This window comes from Aythya ferina (genome assembly GCF_964211825.1).
Source record: "Aythya ferina genome assembly, chromosome: 3".
Taxonomy (NCBI): Eukaryota; Metazoa; Chordata; class Aves; order Anseriformes; family Anatidae; genus Aythya; species Aythya ferina.
In genome coordinates this window covers 5,102,995-5,117,201 of record NC_140298.1, presented here as the reverse complement: position 1 = coordinate 5,117,201, position 14,207 = coordinate 5,102,995, and the positions used below count along the sequence as shown (strand labels likewise).

Here is a 14,207-nt window from a genome sequence, read left to right as displayed (position 1 = left end):
CAAATGGCGAAATCCTCACATGTCTTGCTCAGATTGCTTTTGAAAGTTGAGAACTTCCGTCCTCAATGGGAGAGGCAGAATGGGACTGAAATTGCCCTGTTAATGAAGAAACCATTAATAATAACTGCCTCTGCTGAAAGCTGTTCTCATGGTGCCTTCTCTGGGTGCCTCTGGTAGGAAGGGAGAAGGCTTTAGCGATCCCAGAAGGATCTGTCCTGTCTGACTATAAAAATCATCCAAATTCTTTCAAGATGAGAGAGGCTTCCCCCAAAATGAGCGGCCCAATTCACAGCTTCCTAACATGTGTACTTTGCAGCTGATGGTTTGAAATGCTTTATCTTGCTGTTGGCATCTTTATTTTATGAATTGCTTTTTTTTAATTGCTTTTTTTTTTTTTTTTTTTCTCTCTTGTAAAAAGAAAACTTTCTGGTGATTAACTCAGGAAAAAGCAAGTGAAATCTGAGGAACTTGACTGTCACCTGGATGGGGAGGAGATGAATCCAGTTCAAGGTGAAGACTGCGAGCTGAGACTGCGAGGTGCCCTTGATACCTAAATACACCTGAAATATTGAAGTAGCAGGAGACTGGGATGTATTTCAGCAGCTCGCTGTAGGTTGTGCATACTCTGCTGCCATCTGGCTAGCGTCGAGCCCTTCGATCCTACCTTGGCAGTACAACGAGGAAGCTTTCCTTGCCTCTGTTTTGCGGGTGGCTGGGAGAACGCTTCATGCACTCACACACAAACACTTGTAAATATTACTTCTCTGCCACAGTGCAGTGGCTCACATACCCCAGTACACCACTGAGGTACTTGGTTCAAGAACTCTTATTTTAATTTTTTCACCAAGGAATGGCCATTTAACGCATTGATGCAGCCCTTGGTCTTCAGCAATTTTCTGTCTTCAGAGCTTTGGGGGTCTGTGCGTGTGATCTCCACTTGACTGCTAATACGGGCAGCTTAAGAGAAAGCACCTGCCAGCATAAAGGCGTCAGTGCATGTTCTTTGCCTGGCCTCTTCTTTGGGACCTCCTCTTCCACCCGCCCTGTGCTTGAGTAATCCAGAGTGGGCTGCACCAAACCAATGCAGGGCAAGGGGAAGCGAATAAACACCGTGGTGTTTATTTCTATCCTCTTACTATCAGATGCAAAGAACAACTTCAAAGCAACACATAACTGAGTTAGGTGATGCACCAACAATAATTAAAACGCCCCTGCAGGAAGTCGTGTCATTGAAAAAACAACTGCTTCAGAAAGCAATAACATTTTTCTGCCAAAGGCGTGTGAAGCCGCTGTATCTGGGCCTTGACGCAAAGAAATAAAACTAAAAAAAAATGGCACTTGCTTCAATCCATCCCAGCTCAGGACAACTGAATAATTCTGAGACTCTGCTGGTTACAGAGGTGCAAAATTGAGGCCCCAGCAGGCTGTGACAGAGACATCTCTGAGCAGAGCAAGCTTATGCAAGAGAGGAGAGGCTGTTGGAGGCGTCTCCTGGGGCAAATTGAAATGTGAGGGCAGCGAGGGGGCTGTGTGATGCCTGTCTTGGCTCTTGGAGCATGAAGCAGAGTAACAGTGATGTGCTGTTACAACATTGCCGAGCGTCTGCAGCACGAAGCAATATTCAGGTGGGAAACGTAGATGGCTGCCCATCATGAAGCCCTGTACCGCTGATGGGTTGCACAGAGGCTAAGTAGGTTGCCAGCTCCACGGCCCTGCCTGGACAATCACTGCGGCCATTTCAGTGTGACACCAGCTTGTTCTTGTCTTCAGCAAGCAACATCCAAGCCTAACAAGCCAAGCAAAAAGCCCCACCAGGCTCTGGATCATGCTGTTGGGCCTTTGTCACAGCTAGACAAAATGGTCCTTTACTATTAAAAATCATCTGCACGGCTTGCCTTACAGCCTGCATAGCTCTAGCTTTCTGTAGATGCCATAAATCTCAGTGCTCTCTTCTCCCATTTTTCTTTTTATAGTCAGGATTGGAAAGGATAGATGTTGCTGAATGATTATTGTGCTGACTTCGGGAGCCTTTACTTTAAAGTCAAGCTTATTTAAAGAGTAGCAATTATAAAGGGAAGGAAATTGTTGAGGAGATCTACCTTTAGGAAAAAAAAGGAAAAGCAGTTGCTGCTGTTTTCTAGTTTATAAATGTAGTTTAAAGCACAGATGCTTAGGAAAAAAAAAATGAATGCATGTCACTTCGAAGAGAGGAGTTATTCAGAGCTTGAGCAATAGGCCCCAACAATGAAGTTAAGTTGCAGACAAAAACCATGTTTTATCAATCAACTGCTACTTTTAAGTTTGACAGCTTTTGTAAGCAGGAAAATGTCAATTACATAAGATATTTGAACCTGTGGAAATAACCCATGGAAACACAAAATGTCTGTTCACACATCAAAATGATCCAGACTTGAAGGAAGTTAAAAACCAGAATGCACTAAGGAATTATCTGACGGAAAAATGGAAACTTTGTTATGAATTTTCAAGAAATATTGGCTAATTAATTTCTTTGGTGAGTTTATAAGGTTATTTAGGATTGGAGAAAATGAGGTAACTTCCCTATTTTTCCTGATGTGTAACAGCTATGGAAACACTTTGAAATGAGTGTCCCATCATTATGAATTCATTTGGTTATCCTTTTAATAACAATGATTGTACTCAGGCACTTTATATGAATGTTACATCCCATCTCTTTCAGGTGCTGCTTGGTCACTCCATTGAGCATTTGTCAGCTGGGTCTTATTAAATTGCCATTAAGGAAGAAAGAGCTAAATACCTAGTAACAACATTGAAAGGGGAAAAAAAAAAACTGAAAAACACGTAGGCTTGGACCTGGAAAATTAGTTCTTATGGAGTAGAAAATGCTCTATTGAAGTTAACAAAAGCACTGAAATGTACTGCTACCACGCATTGCCGCGTGCACAAAACCTGCCCGGAGCCTGGTTTGACAGAGCCCGGTCACATCAATTGACTCAACGTTTGTTTTTTGCCCTCAGTCTGCCTTTGTGGGATGTAAACAAGATGAGATCTTTGGTAATGGGTTTTATTAGATGCGACTGATGTAGCTGGAAAAAGCAGACGCAAACTTACAGGCTTACGGGCTCTTCTTCAGGTCTTCTTCAGAAGCGTGTGATTTAATACAGCGTGTTTTGGGGAGTGTTAGACCAAGCTACCACCATCTAGCAGTGCCAAGCAGGGCTGTCCGCATGGAGACCTAATAACTAGTAGCAAGTTTACTGTGAATTCAGCTGCCAGCACACGTTGTCTTTGCTTTACGAGTTAAGCTGAACGTATTAGGATGGCTTTATATCTGCAGAAATGCCCATGCAGAGCTGTGATGCTATTGGATGGCTCTGGTGAAAATAAGCAATCTCCTGTTTAAAACTCGAGGCGCAGGAATGCAAAATTAGTGCCTGAAATTATACAGTCAAACAAATACATTTCCAGCAGCGAGGAATATAGCTTGTAGCTTATTAACATATCTGGGAAACATTTCCCTTTTTCCATGGAAAATTTAACATTGTCATTAAAGACTAAACATTTTTAGTCTAACCTGGAAAGTTTTCAGCGCGAGGCTGCAATGGGAAAGTTTTCAGCCAAAAATCTTCTTTCTCTTGTAGATTTAAAATTTTATTTATTTAATTATTTTTTTTTACATTTTCTATGAAATGTTTTTCCATTAGCTAAAACAGACGTATTTTGTCTTAAAAACAAATCTGATAGAAATACTCAATAGCACAGTTAAGGTTATTTAGTTTAGGAGGATAACAAGCTCTACAAGTGGAGGACCCTCATCTTGCACATGGCCTTAGCATCAGGCACCCAGAGTCCAGCGTTTTTGCCTCAAACTTCTCTCCTGCCAAGGGAATGGTGCTGCATAGCCAAAATCTTCTGCAACCCCCCAGCACACTGGTGCTCCACGAGGGACTGAGCATACGGCAAGTCAAGTCCCAGCCCCGCACACTCAGTGGCCTGCCCAGAGGGGGTGGCCACGGGGCCACGCTCAGCAGCCTTTGGGTTACTTCAGAATTGGCTTGGAGGTGATCCAGGGAGCCTACAGCCAACTTTATGTGAGTGAAGCATCACGGCACTGGGAGCTCTTTCCTTACCTCCCAAAGTAAAAGATGACCCTGGCTTCTCATCCTTGCTAACCAGGCCAAAGGAGACGCTGTGCCCATCTGCTGCCCTGAAGTGGTGCAGCCCTGCTGAGCACCACCTCCCTCAGAGCAGCCCTGGGTGCACCCAGGTTATGCCCTTGCCAGGGTGCTGCATTGCACGAGCAAAGGGCCCTCCCGTGGAGCAGCCCCAGGAGCTCAGCAGGTGAGCTGTGCTAACGGGATTAGTGCAATTAACCCACCTGGTTAGTGCGTTTGCTCATGGCAGTGCTAACTAGCCCTCACTCAATCATCGAGCACCATGAATGTGCTCTGAGGCTCTTGCTACCTAGGGGAGAGCCTTTTTAGGATTGTGAAGCACTGGCTCTGATACTCATCTTAGAGCAAGTTCCCATCAAGCCTCCTGACATCATTGGATATGACTGCTGACACCTGTTTGGTAAATAAAATTACATCAGATCTTTTCAGCACCAGGCTGTTAAAAGAGAGCTCTAGCGCAGATGTAACCTCCAGTATGAATAGGAGAATTCATTAGGCATCAAGGCCTTTAAACTCATCAGGGTTAAACAGCAATTTACCTCACACCATAACTGTTAGCAAGTGATTTAGTGACAAGGAATTGACGAGGTACATTTCCCTGGAGGGCACAATAAATAATTTTTTTTTTCATCCCAAAGCGTTTTTGCAGAAATGTTTATGTAGTCAAGTATTCAAAGTTAATTCATTTCCAGTAGTTTGACAGAGGGTTTTTTTTTTTTCAGTGACCGATGAAAATCTTGTGTGAGTTCATCTCTTTTTACAGTATTATTTGGTGAACTTTTCCTGCATGATCTAATCTCACAGTGGAAAACTAAATAAAAGTTTATTGGTAAGCAGGAATGAGTTCAGTGGCCTGCTCAGCTGGCATTATAGACGAAAACAATGCTTTGACGTTTTGGAAGTAGTACTTTGCCTTGGTTTTGGAAGCTGTGTTGGTGATGCTAAGCAAATTGGATGCAGCATTTCTAATTGTGCCATAGATGTCCTTGGGAAGCCCATCAGGGTGATCTTAGCTGACTTTCAGACTCTCCATTTCTATTGCAGATGGAAAGAAGAAGCCTGCAGCTATTCCAGTTGTCACACAAAATCTTTCCATTACTGTTTAAAGAGTTTCTTTAAAGTCTTTTGAGTTTTGTTTCTGCTTCTTTCTGCAGAGGCTCGTTGAATTGAGTAATAACGGGAGGCCATCCTGGGGCAAGAGCCGTGTTCCTGCAGACACCTTCCAAAGGGACCAAGGTAGGAGGATTTCTGTGCTTCCTTTTGGATAGTCCGAGCAAAGAGCCTAACTCAATTAAAAATAATAATAAAAAAAAAGTCAAGGTTTTAGTAACTGGAACTCAGATTTACATCAGGTCATGTGTCATCATGGATAAACTTACCTGTGGGGGGGAATTTCCATTAATACTGAACTGATTCAAAATGAAAAAAATTTATTTTAAGGCATTTTTCTGATTTTTTTTGTAGTTCTGTAGTTTTTGTAGTTTTGTTGTGATTTTTTTAGTAGTTAGTAAAATGGAAAGTTTCATGGAGAAAATTTTTGAGCTTTCATCACTCCAAAATTTCTCCCAGCAGAGCATTTCCAGCAAGCTCTAGCTATTAATATATGTTAAAGCGAATGGCAAATTGAGGGGAGTTTGAAATGTCAGGCTGGCAATGGTTAATGAAACAACACTTTGCTGTGTGCCCATTAAATTCAAGTAATGCCACTCCAGTTGCTGATTTAAGGCTTTTGAATGACAAACTACTTAGCATGAAGCTTGATTTGTGATTATTATTGACTTAATTCACAGCTTTCACTTTCAGAACGGCTTTGAACTTCAGAATATTTGGGTTAAACTTTTCAGTTCATTACTTTTTTTCTTTTTTTTTTTTTTTTTTTGCGCCAAACTAATGATCTGCCAGGTCCTGTATGGAAAATGGCATGAATTTATGTTGAGTGTCTGTTACTTTTTGCTGTGATTGATGTTTATTGTGATCTCTGCCAGGGTGCAAGTCCTGTTGCATCTTTGATAAAATGTTGGCATAGCAGCTTTTGACATTCACAGCAGATGGTTTTGGTGGTTAGTTTCTCGCAGTTGTGATGGCAAAAAGCAGAATGATGCCTTCAAACAAAGTGTGGGTTCCGTGCAAGAGAAAGCCTCCTAGGCTAGGGCTAACGCGGTACATTGCCGTGGTGTGGCTCTAACAAAATGCAAAGAAACTGAAATCCTATCTGACCAGCGTGGACTGAAACTTCTCATTTTCTCTTCTGTGCTGAGTTAACACTGTTCCCGTATTATGTAAGTGTCCTATTTTTTGAGAGTTTTGCATGCAAGCCCGGTCTTAGAAGATCTTTTGTGTTTTTATGGGCAAGAAGTTTATGTTTTAACTGCTTCACATGCAAGTAGGAAGCTACCTACTTCCTAAAAGGATAGCTCTGTCCCATCAGCAGGGTCCCAGGTGCTGCTGCCAGCTGCGGATGTCCGCGTGTCCCCCCTCAGCTGTTGTTCCCAGATGTAGGATGCTCTCTTCTAGCTCTTTGCCCAGGGGGCCTGCGTGGAGGCGTAGAGGTTGTGCTGGAGGGAGGGCAGGTATTTCGCAGCAGCTTTGGGTGTCCCCAGCAGCCTCTTTAGTAGGAATCTCCCACTGCAAAATTTGTAATCAGCTGCTCGTTTCCACTGAAAGCTGCGCTTGCAGTGACCAGACCCTCCAACGTACTGAGATGCCTGAATCACTCTGTGGTGAGTAAGCCCCTCTGGAAGCAGGATTTAGCCTTTTTAAGCCATGTAAATGTTTCTGCAAATCGCATGTTGGTTCATGAAGTAACGGGTGCTGATGCTTTCTTTGGCAGTCACGCTGACGGTTGTATTCAGAAAGCTTCAACCGGTTGTTTTCCGGTCCTTGCTAATATTTTGGGTCAACAGTCATGTCTGTCAAACCCTTCCTATAGCACTTGCAAGCCTGAAATACTTTTTACAATGTTAATGAGGATGGGAGAGGACTTTTCCTGTCCTGGGAACAGGCTTGGCATAATAGTTTTCTTGTGTCCATGTAAGATCTGTTCTGCTGATGGGGTGGAAAGAAAAAGCCCCTACAAAAACAGTACTTGGAGTTTGCTGCTTTCTGTACACACATCCCAGTGGCAAATGACTTCCCTCCAAATGCAAGCTCACGGTGAAAGAAGGCAGCAACAAAAGCACCAAGGCAATCTGGAGGCCGTGAGGGAAACATTCCTTCTTCTGGCTGCCCTATCTAAATCCCTGCAGAAACACGGCGTATCGTGTTTTAATCCCCAGAGGTTTCCTGCACCGTGTTATTTGCTTGGGCTGCTCATTTCCCACCCTCAAGCAGGCAGAACGACAACACGGGCTGCTGCTCTTGTGTAGCTGTGTGACTTTTCCCAAGAGTTAGGAGATTTTGCCTGCGACCAACTTCCCACTCGGTTGACACCTCCTTATCTGAAGGCCAGGCGCTTGCAGAGGCAGGCAGCGAGGCTGCGAAGCTCAGCGCTGCCCCGAGTGCTGCTCCTGCACTCCGCTGCCTCCAAGGGATTATTTAATGGCTTGTTTCCCAAGGGGATTAAGCTGAACCTGATAAAGGCGCTATCAGCATCCACCCATGCAGACATTGATAAGTGTATATTCCATCCGAGCTGCCCTCCGTTTCTTTTCCAAGCTAGACGAGCTCCAGAGCAGGGATTTCTGAAAGCATCCAAGAGGCTCAGCGACACATAAGCTGTCTGATTTTTCAGCAGGATTCGTGGTCCTCTAAAGACCATCTCTAAAGATAGCCAAAGATGACAGAGTGTTTGCAAATACTCATTCCTGTTCTGGACAGCCGTTCGAGCCAGCCACATTCGTTCCCCGTTTCTTGACCATATCTCTGGTTTATGATGTCTGGGGATTCACGCCAAAACCCGTGCCTTTGCACCAGCACCGATGCTCTCGTGGGACGTGTTCCTGGTTCTCTGGTGGCTGGCCAAGAATCAGCACCTAGTAATGAGCAGCCAAACGAGCAGCACGTTAACATCCCACAAGCTATAACAGATCAAATATCTGACAAGCATTTGCAATTAAAATAGGATTTATTTTCTTCTTCTATGGTTAACAAAAGAAAAAACAAAGGAACAGAAATGAAATGCTCTGAATGCTGGTGTTTATCCCACTTGCATTTTTTCATCCAATAACTGAACTGTATAGATTTAGTTGCTACTTTGAAAGTTTGTTTTCATAATTGAGATGGGGAAAATTATGTATTTTTAAAGCAATTGTTTTCTTTTTCTATAATAGCTTGTTCTCTCTAAGCACAGTTACATCAAATTGTGTTCTGAGAAATAATTGATAAAAAGGGCAGAATTCACCTATTTTTCTTTCTAAAAAAACAACCAGCTCTGTTCTGCTAAGTAGAATTCCCTATAATACGAACTATATGCATTTAGTTTTACTTTCCCTCTAAAGGAAAGAAGAAACTTGATTTCCTATTACAGGTCCATCCTAATAATGCAGTTACAATATATTTCCAGTTGCATAGAATTTCAACCAGTCCATATAAATGGAAATTTAGTTGCTTAGATTTGCTCTTCATAGGCATCGTTTTGGAAAACTGGATGCCACCTGCAGTGCGTTTTGCTGTGCTTGGTCCTGCAGGAGTAAGTGGCCCTGACTTAGGACATATCCACAATTTTTCTGTGTAGCACCTGATGTAGTATGGCTATCATCTTTGGGATATTTCTCTGTCTTTGGGGTATCTAACTGTAATTTTCACCTTGCTCACACTTTCCATCCTGGTTGCAGATGAGCGTTAACAAGCAGGGCTGGATATAGGCCAGGTGGGGTTGCAGATCACGCAAAGGCAGCAGGTTTTGAGATGTTTGCGTGCCCATAAATAAGAAGGAAAAATGTCTAGCGTAGATTGTTTGACAGCTGTGGAGCAGTATGGCAGTGGAGCATCCCGAATACCTGCAGCCAGCTGTGCTGGCTGTGTATGGCAGGATTGGCACCATGGAGAAGCGGAGAGAGCTTTGTGCTTTCCTCCCGGGGCTCTACATCAGCCATGCTTCTCCTTCAGTGTCTGGTCTCCAACAAAACCTGGTTTAATATAGCAGAGCTTGATTGTGCTTATTTTTATGAAACAAAAATGCTGTCATAAACGGGTTTTGATCATTGCTGGTTGTAGCCGCAGTCGAGCAGTTGCTCAGCAATTGGATTTGCTGCCTCTTGGCGCTTTTTATATAACACCGCTGAGGCTCAGCGCTCGCATGGGTTACGCCAGGTCAGCTTTTCATTCCTTTCTTTTTTCTTTCTTTCTCTCTCCCTCTCTCAATTTTTTTAATCAAAAAGATTTTTTATTGGTGCTCTGGAAAAACAAACACAACACACCGCTGCGAGTTTTGTAACTGAACCAATAAAAAATGAAATTCACTGATGGATTCTTTAATAGCAGCGAGCGAGCCCAGTTTCTAAATGGATTTTATATTGTGCCGCTGTGCATAAAAACCACGCGGCGATAGCCCTGTGCTGGGGGGGCTGCGCGCAGGGGGGCACCCCCAGACCTCTTGTTCCTCATCTGAAGGGCCTCAGGTGGGGGTCTGGGCTAAATGTGCTTAGGAATGGGAGTTGCAGAGCCCTGGTGCCCTCAGCGGCTCTGAAGCACACGAGCTGTTCCCCTCGGTGTTGCCTTTAGCGGTTGCTTTTTGTACACCCCACTTGCATCTGCCCGAGGTATTGCTTTCAGAGCCTCAGCAATTTTTATAAAAGCTGTTTTAAACACTTCCCTTTTAATGAAACAGTCCCAGAGAAAACATTTAGAGCAAGCTTTTCAAAGCCATTTAGGAACCTCTAGGCAGGAGGAGGTGCCAGCTTGGACTCCTGAAAGCATCCCAGCATTTCATATTCCCCACCAGGCCTTTCGGAGGCTGTCCCAGAGCCCGGTGAGGACGAGGGTCGGGCTTAGGCTGACTTCAGGAGGAAAATCGCTCAGGACTGACACAAAACGACCCCGTCGCTTCGCAGCAGGCTCCGTCCCCATCCAGGGGATGCCCGTGGGAGCGCCGGGGCCCTCCTGCAGAAAAGGCAGCTCTGCCTCCTACCAGGCGCTGGGACACGGAGCACGACAGTGAGTTCCTGGACATGTGTTGTCTGGCTCCCAAACAGAGAGATTTTTGTAGCTTTTGAAAGCCAGTCTAAGATCTTGCTCCACAAAGCACCGCAAGAGCTGCAGAAAGCACTGGCCGGCTGCTGGCAGGATTGGTTTATAGGAAAATAACCGAGGATAAACGCGACTGTAAGGCCGTCTGTCATTGCTGTGGTCCGAGGCTTGGCAGCGTCTCCTCAGAGAACACGGCTTCAGGACTTCTGTCCTGCTCCCTCTCTTGTTTTTTTGGCTGCTCTGTTTCGTGCCCAAAGGTGTGGGCAGGGAGCAGGGAAAGCCCGGGGCAGCACTGGGCTCACGTGGGGCTCCGCAGCCCACCAGAGACCGCACCTCACCCAGACAGACCATGCTGGAGGGGGGACAAGGACCCCAAAAGGGGGGAGAGAAGATGCTGGTCTGTCACGGAGCTCACCGGCTGCCAGGACGGGGAGACGCTGGGGCTGTGCTGCTGGTTTGATTACGCGGGGCTTATCTACCCCGAGTTGGGGCTATTATCTGCACCGCATTGTGCTCGGGCTCGGTCCAAAAAAAATACATAGAACAGCTGTGGGGCTGTGAAAATTATTTTCATCTGTTTGGCTTTAAAAAATGAATTTACATCAATCTTTCCATGGTTCCCTCCCACCCACACCCTCCCCTCTCGTTTTAGCTATTCTTTCGGAGAGGCGAAGGAGAGCTGGTCCAGGGGAACATCCCCATCCTGCTCTGTTGCTGTGTCCTGTGGCAGACACAAGAAATGCAAAGTAGGCTCAAGCAGGGAGGTTACTCTCCTCTTTGGGGACACGTTGTGGGTTTTCATCCCTTTCCGTTTCCCCTGTGCAGAGAGGAAAGCCATGAATGCCCCGATGACCTCTTGCTGATGCTGTAGGCAAGAAGGGACCAGGGTAGGTGGTGCTGGGGCTTCCACTTCTGTGTCCCTCACCAGCAGGAGGATCCCAAGCAGGGCGTGCGATGCCCGGAGGAGCAGCTGCAGCTTCTCCAACTCCTTTAACTCTGCTGTTCGTTGCCTGCTCCTTGGGGGGTAATTTTTGAGGGGGAAAACCCCATTCTGCCCCGATCGGAGGACGTACAAGCTCTGCTGAGTATTTCTGTCTTTCCTTTGAGTCACTGTTCAGCAGCCACTGCTAACCCAGGTTAGAGTATCCTTAAAAAGTACGGATCCTATAACGTTGGATTGTTTCACAACATTTTTTTTTTTTTTTTTTTAATTTGTGCCCTTAAGAAACCGGTGAGAGGAGAGCTCTCCTACCAGGCTCCTGTAAAGACACCCGTGTGTGCGTGTGCGTTTCTGTGTGTGTTGTACATAAATAATCACAGCCTGGGGAAGTACTGCTGGCTTCAGGCGAAGCCATGTTTTTGCTCATGGCATTATCAGAGTTCATCTCCTGTGTACTCTTAATTCCTAGAATCCAAAGGAGGGAAGAGAAAAAAATAGCATCAGGTGTTTTCTGTTTTTTCCTTGCTAGAACACCATTTAATCTTTGTTGTAGGGTGAGAAGGTGAAGCACCAGACCTCAAAGTAGGCTGCAATAGGATTCTGGCAAGCTTCCCACACTGTAAACTCCATCCATAGGCAACACTTGGTTTGTGCCAAGTTTGCGTAGCTAAAAACGACTGGGCCCAAGTTTCAAAAGTGGCTATTTGGCAACAGCTAGCACTACATTATTTTCGTCTTAGCAAGGAAAAAAAGTCACATTGTGAATGACAAGGAAAAGGAGGTTGGCTTAGCTCCTTCTGGGTAAATCGAAGCAACTTCATCGCTGTGATGCTGCCCTTTTTGTAAAGCGTTTTTGTACCCGAGGACGGGGTGCAGCGGGCAGCAGCCGGCACTGCTGGCACCAGGCAGCAGGAGCAGCGTGCTCCTGTCCTTTCTGCCGCTCTCATCACCCTGCTCTCTAGCATCGGCTGAAGTCCGTGGAGTCGTGCCAATTTTCCTTGGCTTATCTGCCTTCCTATCTTGTTTCTCAATTAGAGGAAGTAAATGATCCTTTTGTTTTCGTCTCCCCTTTCTTTGGGAAACGTTAAAGATGGGCTCAAATTGCAGTGGGGCTGCACTGCTGGGGAGCCAGATGGCCGGTGGGGGACCTGGAGGTGATTCGGGGGCTGAGGTCTGTCCTCCCCGAGGTCTGTCCTCCCCGAGGTCTGTCCTCCCCGAGGTCTGTCCTCGTGTCCTGCCTGCTGTGCCACCAGCTCGCAGCGAGCCCGAGTGCTGGAATTGCAGGAATCGCGTTCAGCTTCCGTGCCCTCGCTGCAGTAGCACCTGTTTATGCTATTTGGCAAGCTCGAGGAATTAAGCTCTAATATTAATTACGTTATCTCCAGTCTGCCTTCACAAGTATCTTTAATTATTTATTAAAGTCATAAATGAATAAGAGGAATAAAAGAGTAGGTGCTGGCCCTTACCGCACGCCCCCCTCGGGTTATGCCATCTTCTAAAGCATCCGCCACAAGCCGTTGTCGGAGAACCTCTCGGCAGCCTTCCCCTCGGTGGGGACTTGGCTGAGGTAACTGAGAGGCAGAATAAAAGAGCTCCCCGTGGCCGTGGCCAGTTCGCCCCCAGCAGCTGAAGCAGGCTGTGTGCAGGGCAGCGCTGTGCCCCATCCCTGCGCGCGCTCAGGCTGCCAAACGAGGCGCTGGCAGTTGTGGTTTCTCCCTCTTGTTAATAATGAATGACGTTCCCGGCATGCCAGCATCGGTTGGTGAGTGCCAGCAGCTCTCCCACTGCCTTTGGTGGGAGCTCGCTCTCGATGCACTGGAAAGGATGCAAAGGCCAAGACTTCCCATGAGCGCAGATGCGAAGCGCTGTAATTTGCAGGCACCAGATACCCGGATCTCTAAAGGAGGCATAACCCGGGGGGAGGGAGGGCAGTTGTTCAAATCTTGTTAAAACCTCATCCTGCTGTAGGGTCTCAAGTTTGGCATTCAAAATCATTAGCACTCTTTAAATTTGGCCCAAAAATCCCTATGAAAAGTTGCAGCACGTGCTGAGTAACTACTTTTCACAATGTAATAACTTGGCCCTTTCAAAGAGTAGGTTTTAAAAGCACATATTACCGACTATAGGCCTGCCAAATTTCTTTTTTCCTTTCCAAACTCCAAGCAATGATTCATAGAGACTCATCAATTTTGTCTCTAATAAGGTGCTGTTCTCCCGTTCACAGAGGTAAAGGAAAACAGAGCAAAATTTCGAAGAAAGATGTTTTGTCTGGGAGTTGGGTCATCCCGAGCGGTACATGAGAAGCATTCTGAGGCAGAAATAAACCCCACCACATGGTGCAGCATTAAAAGTCGTATTTGCATGTGAATTTAGCATCTGCACAAGCATCAGGGTGATTGTACTGAGGTCTAACGTGCTGTTTGCAAGTCAGTAAATCGACCATTTGTTTGCTAGCGTACCTTTGCCTGTACCTTGTGTCTGCGTGCACACCGCAGTCACCTGAGTGACACCAGTGGTGGGCTGGGCCCACCGATGTGAATCACTGAGTTCTCCAGTGGTGAGTTCATTCATGCTTTACGCATTAGTAAAGAGTTGCTCATTAATAAAATCAGCGTGGCTTCTGACAGAGCAAGGACGTGCCCACCCAGGGTGAGGCTGACAGCATCGAGCCCTGGTGCCAGCTCCTGGCAGCGCCCACCTTAGGGGATATTTCCAGGGGCTGGGAAGTGCTGGAGTGTTGCATCTGCACGGGTCACATCTGTCTGTTCACCCTGCCTGGGCTTTGGGCTCAGAAGAAGAGTCTGGAAACGTAGCACAAAACCCAGGGAGATTAAATATGAATGAGATTCAAAAATCTCTTCAGTTTCTACATCCATCAGCCATAGCTGCTCTAAAAAAAAAAAAAAAAAGACTTTTCTTTCTTCCAGTACCTTTTCTGATTGCTGCAAGGGCAGTTAGTTGAGAGTTCATCTCCTTGTCTCTCTGGT

General features: G+C 45.8%; 2 long non-coding RNA genes across 2 annotated transcripts; one reads left to right on the top strand and one right to left on the bottom strand.

Moving 5' to 3' along the window:
- Positions 1–1,460: 1,460 nt before the first annotated feature.
- LOC311435273 lies at positions 1,461–4,247 on the bottom strand. The gene is made up of 3 exons (XR_014692017.1): positions 4,110–4,247; positions 3,091–3,221; positions 1,461–2,099 (listed from the first exon to the last, which is right to left on the bottom strand). It is a non-coding gene; the product is annotated as an uncharacterized lncRNA (long non-coding RNA).
- Positions 4,248–4,604: 357 nt separating this feature from the next.
- On the top strand, positions 4,605–13,570 carry LOC311433972. Its single transcript, XR_014691156.1, has 3 exons — positions 4,605–4,742; positions 5,309–5,390; positions 13,445–13,570. It is a non-coding gene; the product is annotated as an uncharacterized lncRNA (long non-coding RNA).
- Positions 13,571–14,207: the final 637 nt, after the last annotated feature.